Consider the following 7,028-nt stretch of genomic DNA (forward strand, 5'->3'; position numbering starts at 1 on the left):
TATCCAGGCTAAAGCGGGCCGGGGGCTCCCGCCGTGCCGCTTCCGCTTTACGTGGCCTTAGTCTTCCAAACGAAGGTTCGTCACATCAGTCGGAGTAAGAGAGCTCGGGAATACCCTGTTGGTGTCACGGCCGCTGTTGCTCTACAACTGGCGCGCGTTCCAATGCGCGTAGGTTGGAAGAAATAAAGGCGTTTTTATCTGCTCTGTGTTAATTAGTATATTTCATAGAGCTGCATAGAAAAAAAAAAAAGCTCGTTTTCATGTTTTGCGAATGCTAGTTCTGCAGTTGTTTCCTACTTGCCCTCAGGCTAATGTCATGGCAGTGTGGTGGAAGGGTCCGTCTTTGGGTGGGCTTGTTGAGTTGGTTTTGTTGTTTGGTTGTTGGTGGTGTGGTTTGTTTTTTTTAATACAGTTGTCTTTCATTGGGAAAAGAAGTGGGAAAGAGAGGAAGAAGTCAGTAGGCTTTGACTTGGGTCCTCGCCTCGAATGTGTAAGCTTTGACATGGTCTTGCCATGTCGGTCACAACCGCCCGACTCCCGGTTTGATCCTGCACCCTGGGTGCGAGCTGGCCCGTGAGCACGCTTCGGAGCTCGGCCGGGAGTTCAGGTGTGCCTCTCGGACCCTCCCTTTCTGTCCCTTAACCCAGGAGGTTCAATGACTAAATTTTGGCAAATACGGAAACTGCCGAAACCGACGGTTTCCCCGCTACGCGAGACGCAGGCAGCAGGACTGCTCCGACGGCCGCGAAGGTAGCGCAGGAGCCGCTAGCCCAGGGCGGTGACGCTGCGGCAGCGTGACCTGTTACGGTAGCCTGAGAGCCAGCTGCAGGAATAGAACTGGTACAGGTTTATATTGAATAAATTTAAGTTGGCAGCACAAAACAGATGCTTCCCGGTACTTTCTGTACATTTAAGACGTGATGGAATTTCACCCTGCGTTTTTTCTTCCCTTGCTTTCCTCTGGTTGAGAAACTCTCACTAGTGGGCACTGAAAAAGTAACTGACTGTAACAAACAGTTTGGGCCGTATTTGAAAGAAAATTCTGCAATTTCAGGCCCAGTAGAATAACTAGAAAACATAGCTAGATACCCTTTGAAAAACTATTAACAACAATTTAAAAAAAAAAAAATTGTATCTCTTATAAGGACTGACACTTACCAGTCAGTGCTGGGGAGCAGAATTAAAAAAATAAATCTTAGGGAGCTGGGTACAGAGGAATTATAATTATGATAGTTCAGTTAAGGTACCCAAATGGGTGCTGTTCCTTTTTACGCTGCACTGGCAGTAAAAGAGAGTGAGCCATTATTTCTACATTTAACACTTGTACATTTTTATTTAGTTAAATCAGCCATTGTACACATTGCAGCTATGTATTGTTAGTGTTGTATTTTTTTTTAAATTTTTAACTAATACATGCCCTCATAGATATATTCAATTAGTGTTATCACCATGGGAACAAGATGCTGATTCGTCAACTTAAAATTCACTTCTTCTCACAGTATTCAAGTTCTTTGATAACACAGCAAAAAATCAAAATAAGAGGTGAATAACCATTATGTTGTTACACAGAACATCATCTGCACCGCAAATAACACAACAGAAACGCATTTCTTGAGAGCCCCATCCTTGAAGATCATCCTGTGCTGTCTCCGACAATAAGAAAGCCATGATGCGTTGGGAAAGGTTTCATCATGGGTCTCATTCGGCTTGGCTGCCAAAACGCTTCTTTGGGGGAGGGTTGGGGGGGTGTGTTTGCTTTTTTCCCTGCCTTCCTGCATGGCACCTTGGGTGGTTTTGCCTGCAGGAAGCCAGAACTCCCAAGATGTTTTCATGCTTTTGGCGTCGTTACCTTGATGAAGAAGTGCCCTGGTTCTGAGCACTGAGTGAGTCGTTAAAAAAAAAAACAAACCCAAACAACCCTGTGGTCGCAGGCGGCCGGATAAGCTTGGAAAAAGTATTACTCCTAGAGGAGAGTTGTTGTTTTACTCTGGTTTTGAGTATACTGTTAAAAAAATCAAATAGCTGTTTAAAAACATTTAGTGTGTGTGTGTGTGTGTGTGTTTGTATTATACATGCTAAACCACTACAGAGCTCCCTCCATTAACTGTTAAGGTACAGAACACCCAAAGTGTCAGATCTCTGTGTTCCCTTTTTCGAAAATAGAAGTGCAGACATGCTATCATGGTTTTCAGAGGGTTGGTTTAGAAATATATATATTATATATAGAGATAGATAACAAAATATGAACAGAAACTGGCTTTCAAGGATTGTGAGCACTTTCTCTTTAAAAAACACTTGATTGGAAGATAAAAACTGCTCGCTCAGTGCTAAGAGGGCTAACAAGCTGACAGGATTATAGGAGGGTTTGGCTTTGACCTTCAAATGCCACATGCATGTATCGGATAAGAGGCAATCTTGATCAAACACGGTGAATTAATTACTCTCCTTGTATAGTGGGTTAAGTCTTTCTCTCATAGTTATCTACAGTGCAGTGGCCAGCAGGGAGTACCACCGATAAGACAGTGTGGTTCGCTAAGCAGTGATGAAAATAGGAAACTACTGCAGTTATAATTGTTTCATACACCCTGCCACATGTCCAGATCTAAAAGATTTTAATACCGTATGCAAATGTGCCATAGATAGAGCTGCTAGCAAGTTGGTTACCTAATTGGGTTTGTTGGTGGGTTGTTTTTTTTTGTTGGGTTTTTTTTTTTTTTTCTTTTTCTGGAAATCTTTAAGTGGCTGTCTGAAGGTCTTGGAAGTATTAATGGCCACAGCCAGCTGTTCCTTCATGAGAACAGCTGAATTTCCAGGTTTTTAGCCTGACTCTTAGAGCCTTTAGCTATAATAGACCCCTAGACTGGAAGTCTTACGGATGCAGCAGATCTGCAGTGCTTCCTCCTCAGTCAGTCTGTGTTTGCAGTCGACTGTGTTAACGCTATTTTATTAATCGCTGTTCAGCAGTGTCAACAGACCTTGTAATCCATGATGCTAATTGTAGTCGCAGGCAGTGTGTTTTCTGCAGTCTTGTAAGTCCAAATACTCTTGCTATATACAGTTTACATGTTAAGTCCCTTTTTTTATGACGCATGTACATAGTCACTTGAAGAGGCCTGTAGATGAAGTCGGCTTGACAAATGCAATTTCATGAAGCCAGTGCAGGAGCAAAAGAGCAGCAAGAAGTGGCGATGCTGACAAATTCCCAGTACAGCACAAAGACGACGATTCGGTGGATAAATCATCCTGAATGAAGGATGCTATCTTTGGTCACAAATTAGCTTACAGGGTAAAAAAGAACAAAAACCCAAAAATCGAATACGGGGGAGGGGGGCAGGGGGGAAGAAATGAATTCACCGCATCTGCACGAGTAGAAATGGCAGTGTCTTCCAGTGATTATGTAGGGAATAACGTCTACACCTAGAGAAGATGAATGCTGCGTACGGGACGGATGGTTACGTGGTGGTGTTGAGGGGTGGCAGCTTCTCACTTCGCCTCCTGTTTCCAGTCCTCTTTGCAGAAGTGTCTAAGAAGCTGCTGGAGGTCATGTTGGAGGTCATCCTGTGGTAGTGCTTCTGGCGCGTCTTCCAATTCTTCTATGTGAACGTGTTTTCCATACCCGTCCTTCATCACAGTCCTCTTCTGTGTGCTGGCTTTACTCAGTGTTGTCCTAAACCAAAATAAATGAGAAAACTGTCTTAAACAGCCCACGGTTCCTGAGGGTTTTAAAAAACCCTCCTTTTCAGCTGCAGTTTTAAGGCTTTTTCATTTAAAACACGAACTTTGCTGGCAGCTTAAGCCAGCCTCTGAGGTCAGATATGCGCTATGCATCCGAATACAACACACACCACCGCTTTAACTGGCTTTCATAATGTAAATGAATAGCAATTAATCTCTATACGCTGATTAAGCACACAGTTTTAGATGCCCAGGAAAAACATGCTGTATCACACAGACATGCAACACATGTTGAAATTCACACAAGACCTTCCTATTTGCCCTGTACAATAGTAATTAATGCCAGTTAATTCCTTCAACGCTTACGTCTGAACAAGTCTTACTCCTGACAGCCAGTAAAACTACATTTGTGGGTTAGTGTCCTAAACTATTGTGTTAATTACTCTTTTACCTCATCGGAACCATCTTGCTCTACTAGTCAAAACCTTAAACTTCACCAAGTCCCTTCCAGATCTAGGCAAATAAATGCAGTTGTCATAGGGCAGCTGGATGTCTCTTGCTGAGCCTTACCCAGAAGCCCAATTTTTGGTCAAGTGTCCTTGAGAGAGGACCGTGGGAAGCCAAGCACACTTGGAAATTCCTGCGTGCTCAGCCAGGAATAGCTCGATTTTTATCGGAGAGCTAACGCTTCTTCATTCGACCTAGACGACCAAAAGATCCCTCCATGAGATGGAACACTTTGACAAGAATGCTCGCCCTTCATCCAAAAGCAGATGCAGCAGCTCTCTCGGTGTGTCCTTGTGGCACCATCCCCCTAATTCTGAAACTGCTATGTGTTTTACAGCTCGTTACAATTATAGGCACAGTTTGGTCGGGGGTGTTCTTTCTAAATGCTAACGCTGGTTTCACCACCCCAATGGCCACTAGCAATGCAAACAGTCTGAAAGAAAAGGTGTGTGAAAGATACCTGGGTTGTAGCAGCGTTGCCTGAAGTTGCCTGCGGTAGGAATGAATACACTTGCTTTTTTTTTTTCCCTCCCCAATATTTTCCTCCCTGCCTTGCCTCGTTCTTCGTAAGACTCACCTGTCACATGCATCTATCCATATATATCTCTATCTCCATATATCCTCTCATCTATTCTGATAATGTTCAAATTATCAAATGATCACAGAGTCAACTGGTAGGAGAAAAAAAAAAATACCGAAGGAACCTTGATGAATGTCTTTAACTGTTAAATCACACTGTCAATCCTGTACCGCTTCCTATGAAATCAGCTGGGCAGCGATACGGCTTTGGACTGGGTCTAGCCAGGATGCAGTTAACCTTCTTCAGAGCAGCCTGTGTGGCGCACTGTTTTCCATCTGGGTCTAAACCAGTGCTGGTAGCAGACCAATGCTTTGGCTACCGCTGAGCGGTGCTTACACAGCAGCGAGGATTTCTCTTTTTTCCCCCACTGGCCCCATCTGTGAGCAGGCTGGGGGTGGGAAAGAGATTGGGAGGGCATGCAGCCAGGGCAGCTGACCCAAACTGGCCAAAGGGATATTCCACACTATACAGAATCCTGCTCAGCAATAAAAGCTGGGGGTAGAGGAAGAAGCTGGGGGGTCAGGGAGTTCTATCTTCCAAGGTGAACACCGCTCAGCGACCGGCTGGGTATCAGTCTGCTTGTGGGAGGTGGTGAGGGATTGCCTTCGCATCACTTGTTTGGTTGTTCTTCCCTCTATAAAACTGTCTTCATTCAAGCCCTGAGCCTTCTCGCTTTTGCTCTTCCTGTTCTCTCCCCGTTCCATGGTGGGACAGGAGGGTCAGGGAGCGGCTGCGTGGTGCTTGGCGGCTGGCCGGGGGGAACCCACCACGCCCCTGTTCACCGCGTCTTTTCAAGCGAATGTGGACCTTTCCGTGCATACATCCCTTCCTGTAACAGAAGGTTAGTACTGATCTTTAGTACTTTTGCAAGTAAAGCTTTAGATGCTGCCAGTGGTTTCACTTCAGACGCTCGCTTAAATCCACTCATTTCTTATGAGTTTGTTAATCCTTTTCCAGTAGCAGCAGTTCATTGACATGCCAAGCCAAACCTTTTGATAATCGATCCGTCCTCTTTCATGATTTCTTTCTCGACTAAAGTGGGGAGTTGGACTTTCATGAGGTTACCTGTATAGCTCAAAGCCTCGAAGGAAAACATAAACTTCAAATTAAAACCAAAACCCCAAAACCTAGGACAGAAGATAATTGCTCTTCATACCTTAGTGCTTTACTAATTCAACTTAATGAAAGTTGAATGCTGAGGAAACAATGAATAGACAAATAAGAGAAGCATCTGCCTGCCATTTGCATCCTTTCAAATATTCCTCGAACGTGCAAATCAGTTACAGTTTATCCACGTGAATCTTTATGGTGTGTTTTACACGTGTTATTCAAAGGGACAATAAAATGGAGTAAAAGTGAAGTGCTATCTCTTCCTTATAGGAAAAACTATATCAAAGGTCACTTTTCTATTGCTGAAATGTCAAAACTGATCAGACAAAGCATAAAAACAGGAAAGGTGCTAATTACCCGGTAGCTATTTCTTCCTTTCAAGGACAAATACATCAACTTACCCAGAGAGCAGACTGAACTGTACCAACTTCTGAAATTAGCTCCATGCGTGGTAACATATGAGTGTTTTCTTTAGCAGTAACCACACACATGACTTCTAACAACTTTACTGAACCCCTCCATGCATTTTTTTAGAATCTTAAAATGTCTCATAGCCAATTCTGGAAGCTGACGTTACAACACACACACGCACTTCACATACTAATCCTTTTATAACACGGCTGAGTATAACAACAGAGGTTTATACTCAACTACTGAGAAAGACGCTCCAGCAAAAAAACTTTCAAAAGAGTAGGGTTTCTGCCCAGGTACGCTGGGACACTTGTTTTAGTGTTTATATTTAAAAGGCATCTTTACCTCTTCAAAGTCCTCTTTGGCTGACGGAAGATCAGTAGCTAAGCTAGCATCCCCCAGGTGTTTCTCCGTTCTCTCTCCTTGCACTACAGTGGTCTTTATGACTTTGCTGACCTTCCGGCCTTCCACTGGCTCAGACTGGAATTCGGAGGCACCAGGTAAAACAGCAGGTTCCGACAGGGTCACCTGTACGGTTAGAAAGCAGAGATATACCGAGTATGAATTACGTAATGGATGCTACTAACAAAGCTGTTAGTGGCTCTGCCTTTCCTTCTCAATCACTGCCTCAGAGAACAAGAATATAAAGCGGCGTCTCGCTTTCTACGCGCACACGTCAAAATAGCGAGGGTACATTTTACTACCTGCTTCACAGCTCCGGAACGAGACGTTGTAAGATAGGCGC

General features: G+C 44.0%; 1 long non-coding RNA gene across 1 annotated transcript; it reads right to left on the minus strand.

The window, feature by feature from the left end:
- Positions 1–2,714: 2,714 nt before the first annotated feature.
- Positions 2,715–6,821, minus strand: LOC104621293. Its single transcript, XR_738040.1, has 2 exons — positions 6,629–6,821; positions 2,715–3,667 (listed from the first exon to the last, which is right to left on the minus strand). It is a non-coding gene; the product is annotated as an uncharacterized LOC104621293 (long non-coding RNA).
- Between the last annotated feature and the right edge of the window lie 207 nt (positions 6,822–7,028).

The sequence above is a fragment of the Phaethon lepturus genome, unplaced genomic scaffold (genome assembly GCF_000687285.1).
Source record: "Phaethon lepturus isolate BGI_N335 unplaced genomic scaffold, ASM68728v1 scaffold20185, whole genome shotgun sequence".
In the NCBI taxonomy this organism is placed as follows: Eukaryota; Metazoa; Chordata; class Aves; order Phaethontiformes; family Phaethontidae; genus Phaethon; species Phaethon lepturus.